At 42.5% G+C, this 18035-nt stretch overlaps 1 non-coding gene across 1 annotated transcript; it reads left to right on the top strand.

Annotated features, from left to right (window-relative positions):
- Positions 1–614: 614 nt before the first annotated feature.
- Trnal-caa lies at positions 615–689 on the top strand. The gene has a single exon. It is a non-coding gene; the product is annotated as a tRNA-Leu (tRNA).
- Positions 690–18035: the final 17346 nt, after the last annotated feature.

The following is an 18035-nucleotide window of genomic DNA, read 5'->3' as shown; positions in this document are numbered from 1 at the left end:
GAGAATACTCGATCTCGCAAATTCGATACAGAAAAGATTAATATGATGTTAGTAAACAGTAAAATCATCCAAGGAAATGTCCCAGAATTACACTACTGTCCATTAAAATTGCTACACCAAGAAGAAATGCAGATGATAAACGGGTATTCATTGGACAAATATACTATACTAGAACAGACATGTGATTACATTTTTACGCAATTTGATCCTGAGAAATCAGTACCCAGAACAACCACCTCTGGCCGTAATAACGACCTTGATACGCCTGGGCATTGAGTCAAACAGAACTTGGATGGCGTGTACAGGTACAGCTGCCCATGCAACTTCAAGACGATACCACAATTAGCCGGCCGAAGTGGCGAGCGGTTCTAGGCGCTTCAGTCTGGAACCGCGCGACCGCTAAGGTCGCAGGTTCGAATCCTGCCTCGGGCATGGATGTCTGTGATGTCCTTAGGTTAGTTAGGTTTAAGTAGAAAGAGATTTTCACTCTGCAGCGGAGTGTGCGCTGAAAGAGTGCTAGTTCTGCAAGGTTCGCAGGAGAGCTTCTGTAAAGTTTGGAAGGTAGGAGACGAGGTAGTGGCAGAAGTAAAGCTGTGAGTACCGGGCGTGAGTCGTGCTTCGGTAGCTCAGTTGGTAGAGCACTTGCCCGCAAAAGGCAAAGGTCCCGAGTTCGAGTCTCGGTCGGGCACACAGTTTTAATCTGCCAGGAAGATTAGGTTTAAGTAGTTCTAGGCTCTAGGGGACTGATGACCTCAGATGTTAAGTCCCATAGTGCTCAGAGCCATGTTTTTTTGATACCACAGTTCATCAAGAGTAGTGACTGGCGTATTGTGACGAGGCAGTTGCTCCGCCACCATTGACCAGACGTTTTCATTTAGTGAGAGATCTGGAAATTGTACTGGCCAGGGCAGCAGTCGAACATTTTCTGTATCCAGAAAGGTCAGTACAGGACCTGCAACATGCGGTCGTGCATTATCCTGCTGAAATGTAGGATTTCGCAGGGTTCGAATGAAGGGTAGCACCACGGGTCGTAACACATCTGAAATGTAACGTTCACTGTTCGAAGTGCCGTCAATGCGAACAAGAGGTGACCGAGACGCGTAACCAATGGCACCCATACCATCACGCCGGGTGATACGCCTGTACGGCGATGACGAATACACGCTTCCAATGTGCGTTCACCGCGGTGTCGCGAAACACGGATGCGACCATCATGATGGTGTAAATAGAACCTGGATTCATCCAAAAAAATGAGGTTTTGCCATTCGTGTACCCAGGTACGTCGTTGAGTACACCATCGCAGGCGCTCGTGACTGTGATGCAGCGTCAAGGGTAACTGCAGCCATGGTTTCCGAGCTGATAGTCCATGCTGCTGCAAACGTCGTCGAACTGTTCGTGCAGATGGTTGTTGTCTTGCAAACGTCCCCATCTGTTGACTCAGGTATCAGACGTGGCTGCACGATCGGTTAGAGCCATGCGGATAAGATGCCTGTCATCTCGACTGTACGGCGTTCCGTATTATCCTCTGAACCCACCGATTCTATATTCTGCTAACAGTCATGGGACCTCGACCAACGCGAGCAGCAATGTCGCGATACGGTAAACCTTTATGAAAGTCGGAAACGTGATGGTGCGTGTTCCCCACCTTACACGAGGCATCACAACAACGTTTCACCAGGCAACGCCGGTCAACTGCTGTTTGTCTATGAGATATCGGTTGGAAACTTTCCTCATGTCAGCAGGATGTAAGTGCCGCCACCGGCGCCAGCCTTGTGTGAATGCTCTGGAAAGCTAATCATTTGCATATCACAGCATCTTGTTCCTGTCGGTTAAATTTCGCGTCTGTAGCACGTCAACTTCGTGGCGTAGCAATTTTAATGGCCAGTAGTGTAGTATCGCTAATTTAAGGTAGATAGTATTAGGAACAGAAAGCTGGTTGAAATCAGAAGTAAATAGCAATGAAATCTTAATTTCATACTGGAATATTTATCCTAAGTGCATGTTAGCCAAAACTGGTGGCGGTGTTTTTGTTGCAATAAATAACTCGAAAACATCTGGTGAGTTTATCACGGATTCCGAATGCAAATTAATATGGATGAATATAAGCCTCAATTATCGGTAAAAACGGTAATCAGATGCTTTTATGGACCGCCTGGGTCAGAAGTTGTAGTGGGAGAGCCCTTCAGAGAGAACTTGCAGAATATAGTTCAAAACTAGACTCATGCTATTAAAACTGGCGCCAGAGATAGGGACTCGTGTTCCGTTATTCTGAATATTTTGTCCGAATTTTACTCCAAACAGGTAATTGGAGAACCAACACGTTAAAGTAATATCTCAGACCTTCCAGAAACAAGCAGGCCTGAATTAATCGAATTAGTTAATGTAGGGGAAGGTATTAGTGGTCATGAGGCTGCGATAGCGACTATGACAATGTATGGTCTGAAGATACCTTGATCTGAAAGAGGAACGGGATACAAAGAGTAAAGTATATGAGCAGTCAGCGCAAAGATTCAGTACTGAGGACGAAGATGTTAATGAAAATGCAAAAATCCAAAAGCTTCGTTGAATATGACTTACACAAGCATGATTAGAGCAAGGATTTAAGGGATGGGAAAGATACGCCGCAGTTCATAGGCGTGTTAGGAAACTGCACGTAAATAAAAAAGAGCTTTATCACAGATTCAAGACAAGTCAAAACCTAGCAGCCAAACAAGGAAAGCTGTATGAAGCGAAAATGAGCGTACGGAGAGCAATGAGAAGTAAAATTTTGCCAAATGATCTGTATAAAAACTTTGATCTTACGTAAAAGTAGTAAGCTGTTCGAAATCATCTATTCAGTCACTCGGTGACGATACTGGCACCGAAACGGAAGATGGCAGAGAGAAGACCGAAATTCTGAATTCTGTCTTCTGAAATTGTTTCATCTGGGAAGATCGTAACACAGTCACTCATTTGAATAATCACACGAACGTTGAAATAACACATATTGAGATAGCCTATCGAGGAAGAGAAACGCACCTGCAATCGCTTAGTAGAGGAAAGGTCATCAGGATCGGGTAAGTTACCTGTAAAAGTCTACAATGATTATGCATAACTTGCTCTTCCTAGCAGCCGTTTATCGTAGACCGCTGGAGAAACGAATGGTACCTAGCAACTGGAAAGAAAACGCAGGTCCTTCCCGATTTTAAGAAGGGTCGCAACATATACACACGTAATTATAGGCTTGTAACGTTGACGTCAGTCTCTTACGGAATTATGAAACATGTTTTGTGTTCACGTGTAATGACGTTTTTGGCGAACGAAAGTCTCCTCAGTAAAAATCATCAAGGCGTCCGCAAACAGTGATGACTTTCTTCCTCCACGAGATCCACAGCGCTGTAAACAAGGGCGCTGAGGTTAATGGCGTGTTCCTCGACTTCAGGAAGGCACTTGGTTGGCACCGTCCCACTGCGCTGTTCACCGAATGAGAACGAAACCTAGCTTACCCAGTATCGTACGAGATATACGACGGGATACGAGACTTTCTTACAGATAGAACTCAACACGTCGCTCTTGATGGAACAAAATCGACAGATGTAAGGATAATTTCTGGAATACATCAAGGAAGTGTGATAGAATCGGTTCTACTCACAACTTATATAAAAGATCTAGTAGAAAGCGTCGGAAGCTCTTTAAGGTTGGCTCTGAGCACTATGCGACTTAACTTCTGAGGTCATCAGTGCCCTAGAACTTAGAACTGCTTAAACCTAACGAACCTAAAAACATCACACACATACATGCCCGTGTCAGGATTCGAACCTGCGACCGTAGCAGTCGCGCGGCTCCAGACTGTAGTGCCTAGAACCGCTCGGCGCTCTTTAAGGTTCTTCACAGTTATCTTCAAGAAGGTAGCGACACAAAAGATAGTACAGATTGGCAATATGACCTGCGAAAGATTGATGAGTGGTATAGGCTCTGCAGTTGAATCTGGATGTAAATAAATGTAACAAACTACGCATGCATAGGAACTGAAATCAATTATTGTACAACTATACTGCTGACAACAAACTAATATAAATCGTATATACTGTATAAAATCAATGAATAACAACCCAGAGCCAGCCGGAGTGGCCGAGCGGTTTTAGGCGCAACAGTTTGGAACCGCGCGCCGCTACGGTCGCAGGTTCGAATCTTGCCACGGGCATGGATTGTGTGATGTCCTGGTTAGTTAGGTTTAAGTAGTACTAAGTTATAGTGGATTGATGACCTCAGAAGTTGTCCCATAGTGCTCAGAGCCATTTTTAACAACCGAGAGCAAGATTAAGTGGAATGAAACCATGAAACATATAGTAGGAACAGCAGGTGTGTGTCATTTACGAAGGAAGCGGCTGTGAAAGCTGATGTACGACGGATTCTTGAGTGTTTTACACCAATGTGGGATCCTCACAAGTTGCAATTGATAGAGAAGGTAGAGTAGTTCCAACGAAGAGCGGCGCACTTCGTCATAGGTTCGTGTAGTCGGCGTCAGAGCGTAACATAGCTCAACAAACCCCAGTGCTAGGTGTTACAACAGAGGCGTTGTGCCTCACTGAGAGCTTCACTATTGGAATTTCGATATAGCAATTTCCAGAAAGATTTGGAAAATATATTACTTTCTCCCATACACATAACACGAAGCGACGCGGACGAGAAAATTCGAGAAATCAATGCTAATACAGAGACTTCCCGACAATTGTTTCACACGCGCTACTTACAAGTGGAACAGGGTAAGGGAATCATTTAGAGGTTCCAGAAGTACCTTCCGCCACACATCATAAGACGGGTTTGTGGAGTATGATGTAGATGTAGACCGACTAGGTACAAAAAGTCAATTGGGAGAGACCGAGGTACTGGTTGTCAGTATGATAAAAACTAAGTGATGTTGGTTTGGAAGACGGAGAGTAGGGTGTATTAGACTCAGAGTTAGACAGAGCTTTGGAAGACTTACGATCAAACAAGAAAAAGGTACAAATAGTATGTATTTGAAAGTTCTAAATTCACTGGAGTTAACGAAAAACGTACATTTATTCTCATAAGCTACGACTTAGCCGTGGATTGTACAATAAATTTCTTTTATTTCTGACAGTCATGACAGACCTTTTGGTCCGGAGACTATTGCTTTCGGTCAGCAATAATCATCTTCAGATGTGGAGTAGAACATAGGATATGAAATTCACAAGTGGTAGATATATGCAACAATTCAATAAGTAATATAAGAAAAATTGAGAAACGTGAACATTCGTTAGATGACGATCCATTTGGTTTTAGGAAAGGTAAACGCACTAGGGAGGCAGTTCTTTTGTTGCGAGACATCCAAAAAGGCAAATAAAAGAGTTCAAATTAAATGAGTACCTGACAACTAGCCCAGCTACCGTATTTATTAACACATATAGTGTGGTAACAAAGAGCTTATTCTCATTAGCGTCAAAGTCCATTAAAGTTCGCACCACCAGCTTCCGTAAACAGAATTGCAGTTTCAGGTTATTATTAGAGGTAGCTAGAAGGAAGCCCCAAGTCCTGAAGCCACTGGAGTCCAGTGTGTATCTTAATTAAGTTTTTAAGTCCAGGCTAGAATAAGAGCGTGTGATCTGATGAACAGTGGACGCAGATTCGCGCTGAAAAAAATGATTACGTTTATGTTGAATGATATAATTTTAGTGTTGATAGTGCTAGAATGTTTATCATATTCGCGATGGAGAAAAAAAATTATATAGAGTAATCGGGCTATGAATAAGACAACTTAGCATATCATATGGTGAAGCGGTAGATAAAACGAGATGAGATGATAGAATACCCTCGGGTAAGGCTTGATTTACTGGTAACGTGGGCTAGGGGTAGCGTCTTTGCTTCATAATCAAAACGTCTTCGGTCCCGGGTTCGATCCCCGCCACTGACTAAATTTTGATAAATAATCAGCATTGGCGGCCGAAGACTTCCAGCATAAGAAGTCAGCCTCATTCTGCCAACGGCCTTGTCAAAGAGGGTGGAGGAGCGGATAGAGGTTCAGGGCACTCTCTTGTCCTAGGAGTGGGAAATTGCCCCTAAAGGCGGAAGAATCAGCTATGATCAACGACGTGAGGATGCATAAGGCAATGGAAACCACTACATTAAAGACACGGAACGTGTATCCACAGGACATGTGGCCTGTAATTGAAGAAGTGTCATGATGATCTCTCCATTGGCAAAAGATTCCGGAATAGTCCCCCATTCGGATCTCTGGGAGGGGACTGCCAAGGGGGAGGTTACCATGAGAAGGAGATTGAATAATCTACGAAAGGATAATGTTCTACGAGTCGGGGCGTGGAATGTCAGAAGCTTGAACGTGGTAGGGAAACTAGAAAATCTGAAAAGGGAAATGCAAAGGCTCAGTGAAGTGAAGTGGAAGGAAGACAAGGATTTCTGGTCAGATGAGTATCGGGTAATATCAACAGCAGCAGCAAATGGTATAACAGGTGTAGGATTCGTTATGAATAGGAAGGTAGGGCAGAGTTCAGTGACCGGGTTGTTCTAATCAGAATCGACAGCAGACCAACACCGACAACGATAGTTCAGGTATACATGCCGACGTCGCAAGCTGAAGATGAACAGATAGAGAAAGTGTATGAGGATTTGAAAGGGTAATGCAGTATGTAAATGGGGACGAAAATCTAATAGTCATGGGCGACTGGAATGCAGTTGTAGGGGAAGGAGTAGAAGAAAAGGTTACAGGAGAATATGGGCTTGGCACAAGGAATGAAAGGGGAGAAAGACTAGTTGAGTTCTGTAACAAGTTTCAGCTAGTAATAGCGAATACCCTGTTCAAGAATCACAAGAGGAGGAGGTACACTTGGAAAGGGCCGGGAGATACGGGAAGATTTCAATTAGATTACATCATGGTCAGACAGAGATTCCAAAATCAGATACTGGATTGTAAGGCGTACCAAGGAGCAGATATAGACTCAGATCACAATATAGTAGTGATGAAGAGTAAGCTGAAGTTCAAGACATTAGGCAGGAAGAATCAATACGCAAAGAAGTGGGATACGGAAGTACTAAGGAATGACGAGATACGATTGGAGTTCTCTAACGCTACAGATACAGCAAAAAGGAATAGCGCATTAGGCAGTACAGTTGAAGATGAATGGACATCTCTAAAAAGGGCCATCACAGAAGTTGGGAAGGAAAACATAGGTACAAAGAAGGTAACTGCGAAGAAACCATGGGTAACAGTAGTAATACTTCAGTTGATTGATGAAAGGAGGAAGTACAAACACGTTCCGGGAAAATCAGGAATACAGAAATACAAGTCGCTGAGGAATGAAATAAATAGGAAGTGCAGGGAAGCTAAGACGAAATGGCTGCAGACATCGAAAAAGATATGACTGTCAGAAGGACAGACTCAGCAAACAGGAAAGTCAAAACAACCTTTGGTGACATTAAAAGCAACGGTGGTAACATTAAGAGTGCAACGGGAATTCCACTGTTAAATGCAGAGGAGAGAGCAGATAGGTGGAAAGAATACATTGAAAGCCTCTATGAGAGTGAAGATTTGTCTGATGTGATAGAAGAAGAAACAGGCGTCGATTTAGAAGAGATAGGGGATCCAGTATTAGAATCGGAATTTAAAAGAGCTTTGGAGGACTTACGGTCAAATAAGGCAGAAGGGATAGATAACATTCCATCAGAATTTCTAAAATCATTGGGGGAAATGGCAACAAAACGACTATTCACGTTGGTGTGTAGAATATATGAGTCTGGTGATATATCATCTGACTTTCGGAAAAGCATCATCCACACAATTCCGAAGACGGCAAGAGCTGACAAGTGCGAGAATTATCGCACAATCAGCTTAACAGCTCATGCATCGAAGCTGCTTACAAGAATAATATACAGAAGAATGGAAAAGAAAATTGAGAATGCGCTAGGTGACGATCAGTTTGGCTTCAGGAAAAATAAAGGGGCAAGAGAGGCAATTTTGACGTTACGGCTAATAATGGAAGCAAGGCTAAAGAAAAATCAAGACACTTTCATAGGATTTGTAGACCTGGAAAAAGCGTTCGACAATATAAAATGGTGCAAGCTGTTCGAGATTCTGAAAAAAGTAGGGGTAAGCTATAGGGAGAGACTGGTCATATACAATATGTACAACAACCAAGAGGGAATAATAGGAGTGGACGATCAAGAACGAAGTGCTCGTATTAAGAAGGGGGTAAGACAAGGCTGTAGCCTTTCGCCCCTACTCTTCAATCTGTACATCGAGGAAGCAATGATGGAAATAAAAGAAAGATTCAGGAGTGGAATTAAAATACAAGGTGAAAGGATATCAATGATACGATTCGCTGATGACATTGCTATCCTGAGTGAAAGTGAAGAAGAATTAAATGATCTGCTGAACGGAATGAACAGTCTAATGAGTACACAGTATGGTCTGAGAGTAAATCGGAGAAAGACGAAGGTAATGAGAAGTAGTAGAAATGAGAACAGCGAGAAACTTAACATCATGATTGATGGTCACGAAGTCAATGAAGTTAAGGAATTCTGCTACCTAGGCAGTAAAATGACGGACGGAGCAAGGAGGACATCAAAAGCAGACTCGCTATGGCAAAAAAGGCATTTCTGGCCAAGAGAAGTCTACTAATATCAAATGCCGGCGTTAATTTGAGGAAGAAATATCTGATGATGTACGTCTGGAGTACAGCGTTGTATGGTAGTGAAACATGGACTGTGGGAAAACCGGAACAGAAGAGAATCGAAGCATTTGAGACGTGGTGCTATAGACGAATGTTGAAAATTAGGTGGACTGATAAGGTAAGGAATGGGGAGGTTCTACGCAGAATCGGAGAGGAAAGGAATATGTGGAAAACACTGATAAGGAGAAGGGACAGGATGATAGGACATCTGCTAAGACATGAGGGAATGAATTCCATGGTACTACAGGGAGCTGTAGAGGGCAAAAACTGTAGAGGAAGACAGAGATTGGAATACGTCAAGCAAATAATTGAGGACTTAGGTTGCAGGTGCTACTCTGAGATGAAGAGGTTAGCACAGGAAAGGAGTTCGTGGCGGGCCGCATCAAGTCAGTCAGTAGACTGATGACAAAAATCAAAGGCTTGAATGGGGCTTTGAAGCGATGCAGCCTACGGCTTGGTAAGTGGTCTCTGTGCCTGGCAATGTTATTCACAGTCGATTCCACCCAAATCACATGGGGCCTAGATTGTCGTGACAAAACGTACGTAACTTTCACCTCTTTCACCCACTGTCTGCTATGGTCCTGGTCTTGGTTCCAGCTCCAGGTCGACATTATCTTCTTCTGCAGCGACATTGTCGTTGTGGTCCACCGGCTATGATACTAGTTTGCAAATATCGGCGCCCTGCCAGGACTTCCTCCCGTCGCCAAGCTCTTCATCTCGGAACAGCACTTAGATGCAAATTCCTCCGTTAATTGTTCGATGCAGATCTACCCCTACCGTTTTGCCTTCTACGACTCCATCTAGCATCAGGAAACCTACAAGAATATTATAAATTGTTGGAGCGATTTCACAGATTTTCTGTAAAAATATTTTTTGACATATTGTGACAGAACACACTCAAAAAACGCAAAACGTTTTTCTGATATATTAGAGATTCTCCAGATGTGACCCTCCTGATGATAATGCTGCTATAAAATCGATAATAGTTATGAGAGTCTGGAATGTATTTGTGAGGGAGGGAGTAGTAGAAACGGCAGAGGAGAATATGGGTTTGGTTGTAGGAATGAGACAAGAGCAACACTACTTGAGTTTTACAATAAACTTCATCTAATAATAGCGAGTACACTGTTCAAGAATCATGAAAGGAGGATACATACTTGGAAAACATAGGGAAAGATTTCAGGTATATTAAATCATGGTGAGGTTGAGATTCTGAAATCAGGTACTGGATTCTAAGGCATACCGAGGAGCAGATATAGAATTCACATCACAATTTAGTAATGACGAAGGATAGGCTAAAGTTTCAGAGGCGAGTCAGGAAAAAATAGTGTGCAGAGAAATGGGATACGGAAATATATAGTAATTAAGAGATATGCTTGAAGTTCTCAGAGCTTATACGTACTGCGATAATCAATAGCTTCGTAGGTTATTCAGCTGAAAAAGAATGCGCACCTCTAAGAAGAACGACCGCATAAGTTTGAAACAGCAATATAGCTACAAGGAAGTAACTGCGAGAAAACGATGTGTAACAGAAGAATTACTTCAGCGGATCGACGTAAATGGAAGTACAAAAATGATAAGGGAGATTCACAAATACATAAATAGCAATGAAATAAATAGCAAGTACAAGTAAATTAAGGCGAAATAGCTGCATGTGAAATGTTAAGATAACGAAAAGGAAATGATTGTTGCAAACACTGACTCAAGATATAGGAAAGTTAAGACAGCGTCGATGAAGTAAAAATCAAGAGCGGTAACATTAAGAGTGCAATGGGAATTGCGTTGCTAAATGCAGAGGAAAGAGCGTATGGGTGGAAAGAGTACACTAGACGCCTCTATGAAAGTGAAGAATTACCTGATGTGATAGGGAAGAGATAGGGGATCCAGTATTAGACTCAGAATTTAAAAGAGCTTTGGATGACTTAAGATGAAATAACCTTCCATCAGAATTTCTAAAATCTTTGGGAGAAGTGCCAACAGAACGACTAATCGTATTGTGTGTAAAATGTATGAGATTGGAGATGTACCATCAGACTTTCGGAGAAACATTATACACACAATGCCGAAAATAGAAAGAGCCGACAGCTGCAAGATTATCGTACAATCACCACAGCAGCGCGTGCATTTAAGTTGCTGACAACAATAATATAACGAAGAAGGGAAAAGAAAATTCAGGGTCTATTAGATAACACTGAGTTTGGCTTTAAAAAGATAAAGGCACCAGAGGGGCAGTTCTGAAGATGTGGTTGATAATGGAAGCGAGACTAAAGAAAAATCAGGAAACGTTCATAGGATTTGTCAACGTGTAAAAAGCGTTCGACAATGTCAAGTGGAGCAAGATGTCCGAAAACTTGAGAAAAATAGGGGCAAGCTGTAGGGAAAGATCGTCAATATATAATATGTACCAGAACCAAGAGGGAACAATGAGAGTGGATGACGAAAAACGATGTGCTCGGATTATATAGGATGTAAAACAGGGATGTAGTCTTTCGCTCCTACTGTTCAATTTATACATCGAAGGAGCACGACAAAAATAAAAAAGTTTCAAGATTGGGATTACCATTCAGGGTGAAAGGATGTCAAGGATAAGATCAGCTGATGACATTGCTATCTTCGGTGTAAGTGAAGGAAAATTACATGGTCTGCTGAATGGAATGGACAGTGTAATGAGTATAGAATATTGACTGCGAGCAAATCGAAGAAAGACGCAAGTAATGAGAAGTAGCAGAAATTAGAACAGTGACAAACTTAGTATCATAATTCGGAATCACGAATAACCAATGACGGACGCAGTAAAGAGGACATAAAAAGCAGATTAGACTGGTAAAAAGAGCATTCCTTGCCAAGAGAAGTCTACTACTATCAAATATACGCGTTAATATGAGGAAGAAGTTTCTGAGAATACACTTTTGGAGCAGGGCGCTGTACGTTTGTGAAACATGGACCGGGGGAAAAACGGAACTGAAGAGAATTGAAGTATTTGGGAGGTGGTGCTAAAAGAATATTTAAAATTAGGGGATCTGATAAGGTAACGAATAAGGAGGTTTTCCGCAGAATCGGTGAGGAAAGGAATATACGGTAAACACTGAGAAGAAGAAGGGCTGGGATGACAGGACTCTTGTTAAGACATCAGTGAATGAGGGAGATGGTAAAAACAAAAGGGGAAGACAGAGATTGGAATACATCCACCATATATTTGAGGAAGTAAGTTGCAAGTGCAACTCTGAGATGATAAGTTCGGAATTCGTGACGGGTCGCGTCAAACCAGTCAGAACCCTGACGACTCATGAAAGAAAATCTGTGCAAGTCGAAAATAAATGCCATGACATGAATTGCTGATACGAATCCCACCACGACTAATGCATCATTTTACCACATTCCTGTTTAGGGGGCTTCCGCCTTGGCAGTACGCGGCTTAGCAATCGTGGGGCTCGGGGAGAGTTTGCCTTTATTTCCACTTACTGGTGACAAACGCGCTTTCTTTCCTGTCGGTCTCTCTTGGCCAATTCTTCTTTCTTCGACCCCAACAGTATCAGTTCTCCAGTCCGGAGGCAGTATTTCTTTTTCTTTCCTTATCTCAGATCTTCAAAGCTGCCACCTTATAGAATTGTGTCGGGTCAACAGTGGCTAAGGGAAAAAAACCCTTAAAAAAAATCAGTATATCCTGCTGTCTTGTAGAATGTATGGCACGGGAGCACCAAAGGCTAGGAGATGCAAGAACTCTAAAACAAAGGCTGGTGTGACAGGTTGGGCTCCTGAACTGTGATGAAAGCAGCCAGCCTACAGACAGGAAACTTTACACAATCCTGACGTAGTAAGTCTGGGGGCGGTCTGCACTATGTGGCAAGTGAAGAGAACTTCACAAGACAATATCGAAAAAAAGCATTTGATTGGATGACCTGTTTTGAATCTTGTACTTTTGAATTCTTACAACATATTATTCGTCAGTGTTACGAATCGCTTCACATTGCGTATGCACTTCTCACTACCATAAAGATCATTACACATCGTCATTTCATATGTAAAATTTTTGTGTAAAATCATGAACATATGTATATTGCGTCGATTGAATGTAATCATGATCAACACCAGATGGCAACTTAGTTCGATGGTGTGCTCCACAAATATTATCAGCAATATTCAAGACTGTGTATGATATGGTAGGTTTTATTTAGAGAGGGAGGCCTCTTCGTCTGTTCGCCTGCTTATTACATCTTCCATTCTTTGTCAGCCATGCTGTTTTTTTCCTTATGTGGTAGCATAACACCTTCTCTTTCTCCGCTACTAAGTTTATTGATGATCCAGTTTCTGCTGCTCCTCTTTGTTTTTGTCTTCGGTTTTCTCTCAATCCAAATTCTGTGGTCACTGAACTGTTTATTCCATTCTGTTTACTTCAAACTGAAGGTCGAGTAATTCTTTCTTACCTTCATTGAAGAGAGCAATGTCGTGAGCGATTCTTGTCATAGACATCATTTCACCTGGAATTTTTATCTTACTCGTGAACATTTCTTCCACCTCCGTCATTGTTTCTTCGGTGTAGATGTTGAGCAATAAGAGGAGGAGACTGCATCCCTGCCTTGTGCCCCTTTTAATCTCCTCTCGTGGTCTACATTCTAGTTGCTCCATGATGTGTCGTGTGCGTATTGTCTTTCCCTATAGCTTATGCCCACTTCATTGATAATTTCAATTTTAGGCCGTGAAACCCCTTATATAGAACGACCAGTCATTGGAATATTCTAGAACTTTATCAAATTTAGCGTCTCACTGTTGATTATCTCTCGCTAATCCTTATCTCCCCCCATGAACCATGGACCTTGCCGTTGAAGGGAAGGCTTGCGTGCCTGAGCGATACAGATGGCCGTACCGTAGGCGCAACCACAACGGAGGGGTATCTGTTGAGAGGCCAGACAAACATGTGGTTCCTGAAGAGGGGCAGCAGCCTTTTCAATAGTTTCAGGGGCAACAGTCTGGATGATTGACTGATCTGGCCTTGTAACATTAACCAAAACGGCCTTGCTGTGCTGGTACTGCGAACGGCTAAAAGCAAGGGGAAACTACAGCCGTATTTTCTCCCGAGGACATGCAGCTTTACTGTATGATTAAATGATGATGGCGTCCTCTTGGGTAAAATATTCCGAAGGTAAAATAGTCCCCCATTCGGATCTCCGGGCGGGGACTACTCAAAAGGACGTCGTTATCAGGAGAAAGAAAACTGGAATTCTACGGATCGGAACGTGGAATGTCAGATCCCTTAATCCGGCAAGTAGGTTAGAAAATTTAAAAAGGGAAATGGATAGGTTAAAGTTAGATATAGTGGGAATTAGTGAAGTTCGGTGGCAGGAGGAACAAGACTTTTGGTCAGGTGATTACAGGGTTATAAATACAAAATCAAATAGGGGTAATGCAGGAGTAGGTTTAATAATGAATAAAAAAATAGGAGTGCGGGTTAGCTACTACAAACAGCATAGTGAACGCATTATTGTGGCCAAGATAGACACAAAGCCCATGCCTACTTCAGTAGTACAAGTTTATATGCCAACTAGCTCTGCAGATGATGAAGAAATTGGTGAAATGTATTACGAGATAAAAGAAATTATTCAGGTAGTGAAGGGAGACGAAAATTTAATAGTCATGGGTGACTGGAATTCGTCAGTAGGAAACGGGAGAGAAGGAAACATAGTAGGTGAATATGGATTGGGGGGAAGAAATGAAAGAGGAAGCCGCCTTGTAGAATTTTGCACAGAGCATAACTTAATCATAGCTAACACTTGGTTCAAGAATCATGAAAGAAGGTTGTATACCTGGAAGAATCCTGGAGATATTAAAAGGTATCAGATAGATTGCATAATGGTAAGACAGAGATTTAGGAACCAGGTTTTAAATTGTAAGACATTTCCAGGGGCAGATGTGGATTCTGACCACAATCTATTGGTTATGAACTGCAGATTGAAACTGAAGAAACTGCAAAAATGCAGGAATTTAAGGAGATGGGACCTGGATAAACTGAAAGAACCAGAGGTTGTACAGAGTTTCAGGGAGAGCATAAGGGAACAATTGACAGGAATGGGGGAAAGAAATGCAGTAGAAGAAGAATGGGTAGCTCTGAGGGATGAAGTAGTGAAGGCAGCAGAGGATCAAGTAGGTAAAAAGACGAGGGCTAATAGAAATCCTTGGGTAACAGAAGAAATATTGAATTTAATTGATGAAAGGAGAAAATATAAAAATGCAGTAAATGAAGCAGGCAAAAAGGAATACAAACGTCTCAAAAATGAGATCGACAGGAAGTGCAAAATGGCTAAGCAGGGATGGCTAGACGACAAATGTTAGGATGCAGAGGCTTGTCTCACTAGGGGTAAGATAGATACTGCCTACAGGAAAATTAAAGAGACCTTTGGAGAGAAGAGAACCACTTGTATGAATATCAAGAGCTCAGATGGCAACCCAGTTCTAAGCAAAGAAGGGAAGGCAGAAAGGTGGAAGGAGTATATAGAGGGTTTATACAAGGGCGATGTACTTGAGGACAATATTATGGAAATGGAAGAGGATGTAGATGAAGATGAAATGGGAGATAAGATACTGCGTGAAGACTTTGACAGAGCACTGAAAGACCTGAGTCGAAACAAGGCCCCGGGAGTAGACAACATTCCATTAGAGGGCAGCGTGGAGGGTAAAAATCGTAGAGGGAGACCAAGAGATCAATACACTAAGCAGATTCAGAAGGATGTAGGTTGCAGTAGGTACTGGGAGATGAAGAATCTTGCACAGGATAGAGTAGCATGGAGAGCTGTATCAAACCAGTCTCAGGACTGAAGACCACAACAACAACAACAATCCTTATCTAATAGATTCTCTATAACCTTTCACATCTTTTGGTTCCCATTCTTGTTATAAAATGGATGCATAAAATTTTAAGGTGATTCTGGATAGATTTCCCGTATATTTTCCTTGCTTAGAATTGAGTGGAGAGTACTCTGTCCAGTCTTATGTCTCTGATCTCATAGATATTACACAGTTACTTGACTACTAATTAGGTTGTCACTCCATCCAATGATTGTGGAATTCCAAAGGAACATGACCTACGCCATCTAGCTTGTTTCCTCTAACTTCAACGCTGAAAACCCTATTTCTTCCAGGCCGACATCTTTTATCTTCAATCACGTCATCAGACATACTCCCAATGAACTCTTTGCACCTAGCTGCTCTCTTCTTAAGGTGTAGTAATGGAATTATTTTCGCTGATATTTATTTGCTATTAATTTCATACAAAGTTATTTTGACTTCTGTATATGCTATGTTCTTCATTTAAGAAATTTATTGATTAAATGAATATTTCTTTTGTTGCCAAAGATTTTTCGCCCTTACCTTCCTTGTGTCTACATTTGTCTGTCAAGTGGTGGCCATTTTAGGAATGTCCCATCATCTTCAGCTGAACTGCCTACATCCATGCCCATTACTGCAGTATCTATAGTCTCAAAATGGTTCAAATGGCTCTGAGCACTATGGGACTTAACATCTATGGTCATCAGTCCCCTAGAACTTTGAACTACTTAAACCTAACTAACCTAAGGACGTCACATAACACCCACTCATCACGAGGCAGAGAAAATCCCTGAACCCGCCGGGAATGGAACCCGGGAACCCGGGCGCGGGAAGCGAGAACGCTACCGCATGACCACGAGCTGCGGACATCTATAGTCTCACAGGACCTCAAGCAACAAATGATTCCTTAGCACTTCAGTACTGCTTTTGCTGACAGACTCTTTTTCTCTTAAACTTCAGCCTATCCTTCATTAAAGAATTGCAATATGAGTCTGTAACTACTTGTGGTTGTGTTTTAGGATTCAATTTGTTATTTAGAGGTATAACTGAGCATGAAGGATGGCTCAGCGTGGGCTGTGATTCTCTACCAGAGATAGATGTGGGTGCAGCAGAAGATGGCAGTTCGTGATACAGTCAGTATTTAATGCTGCTATAATTGATCCCTGGAGTGTATGGCAAATACACCGTCACGGCCTCTCTTGGTGTGTTCACCTCTCAGGATTGTAACAGCGATCCGCAACAACTGCTGTGTCAAGGGTAGCTTCAAGTTACTCTGCCGGTAGCTGAACAGCCCAGCGTAGACTTCTGTCACTGCTGACTGTAATCGCGAATATGGCAGACTGCCTCTCGCTCCCAAGGCACAGAGCGAAGGAGTCCTCCACTGAATCTCGGCAGGCGTGAGGCTGCCTGCACTTCTAGCATCGCAGTCCAGTGAAAAAGCAGAGCACCGATATGCCGAACTGCCCGGCTGGGCAGAAAGTGGATAGCTGCATAGGCGGTGGACACAGGGTCGAGGCCCGGCGACGGTGGTGACATTGCGTCATAGGAACTGCGCTGACCGGCACAGTCTGGACGCTGTATTATGTCCAGCTTTTCGTCGCTGAGAGTTAGCCATGATGATTTAAACGCAGCCGACTATACGGGACGACTCACGTTTCTGGGTTATGCGGAAGTGTTTCCAACAGGGGCCTTAATCTGAGAAAGAAATTTCTCAGAATGTACGTCTGGAGCACAGCGTTGTATGGTTGTGAGACATGGACTATGGGAAAACCGCTATAGGAGAGAATCGAAGCATTTGAGATGTGGTGCCAAAAAGAATCTTGAAAATTAGAGGGACTAATTAGGTAAGGGACGAGGAGGTTCTGCGCAGAATAGGAGAGGAAAGGAGTATGTGGAAAACACTGGCAAGGAGAAAGGACAGTAGGATAGGACATCTGTTACGATTTCAGGGAATGACTTACATGGTACTAGAGGGAGCTGAAGAGGGTAATAACTGTAGAGGAAGACAGAGATTGGAATACATCGAGCAAATAACTGAGGATGTAGGTTGCAAGTGCTACTCTGAGATGAAGAGGTTGGCATAGGAGAGATATTCGTGGCGGGCCGCATCAAACCAGTTACAAGACTGATAAAAAAAAAAAAAAAACTCCATCTTGTTAAAGTCATGACATTCGCCCCGTCAGCCTCTTTCCCCTCTTCCAACCACCCTCTCTCCATTTTCCCCTTTCCCTTTTCCCCTATCCCCTATTCCCTTCCTCACCGCCACCCTCCTCCCTTCCTTCTCTCTCCCCTGCTTACACCACAAATTTACAAACAACTTCAGAAACATAGTCCGCAGCTGCAAAACACAGCACTGATTTTCTGACACGGACAAGACGGATTGCTACGCACTTCCTTAGGTATATTCGACATTTATGTTCAATTACTTTCTACATATTGTAAAATATTAGATGGTACATATTTAGCTTCTCTTTGTTTTCGATCTAAAGATGATACAGGTGGATAGAAACGTATTGTGTAATTAAAAAT

The sequence above is a fragment of the Schistocerca americana genome, chromosome 3 (assembly GCF_021461395.2).
Source record: "Schistocerca americana isolate TAMUIC-IGC-003095 chromosome 3, iqSchAmer2.1, whole genome shotgun sequence".
Classification (NCBI taxonomy): domain Eukaryota; kingdom Metazoa; phylum Arthropoda; class Insecta; order Orthoptera; family Acrididae; genus Schistocerca; species Schistocerca americana.
The sequence above is the reverse complement of the archived record's forward strand: the minus strand, read 5'-3'. Positions and strand labels throughout refer to the sequence as shown.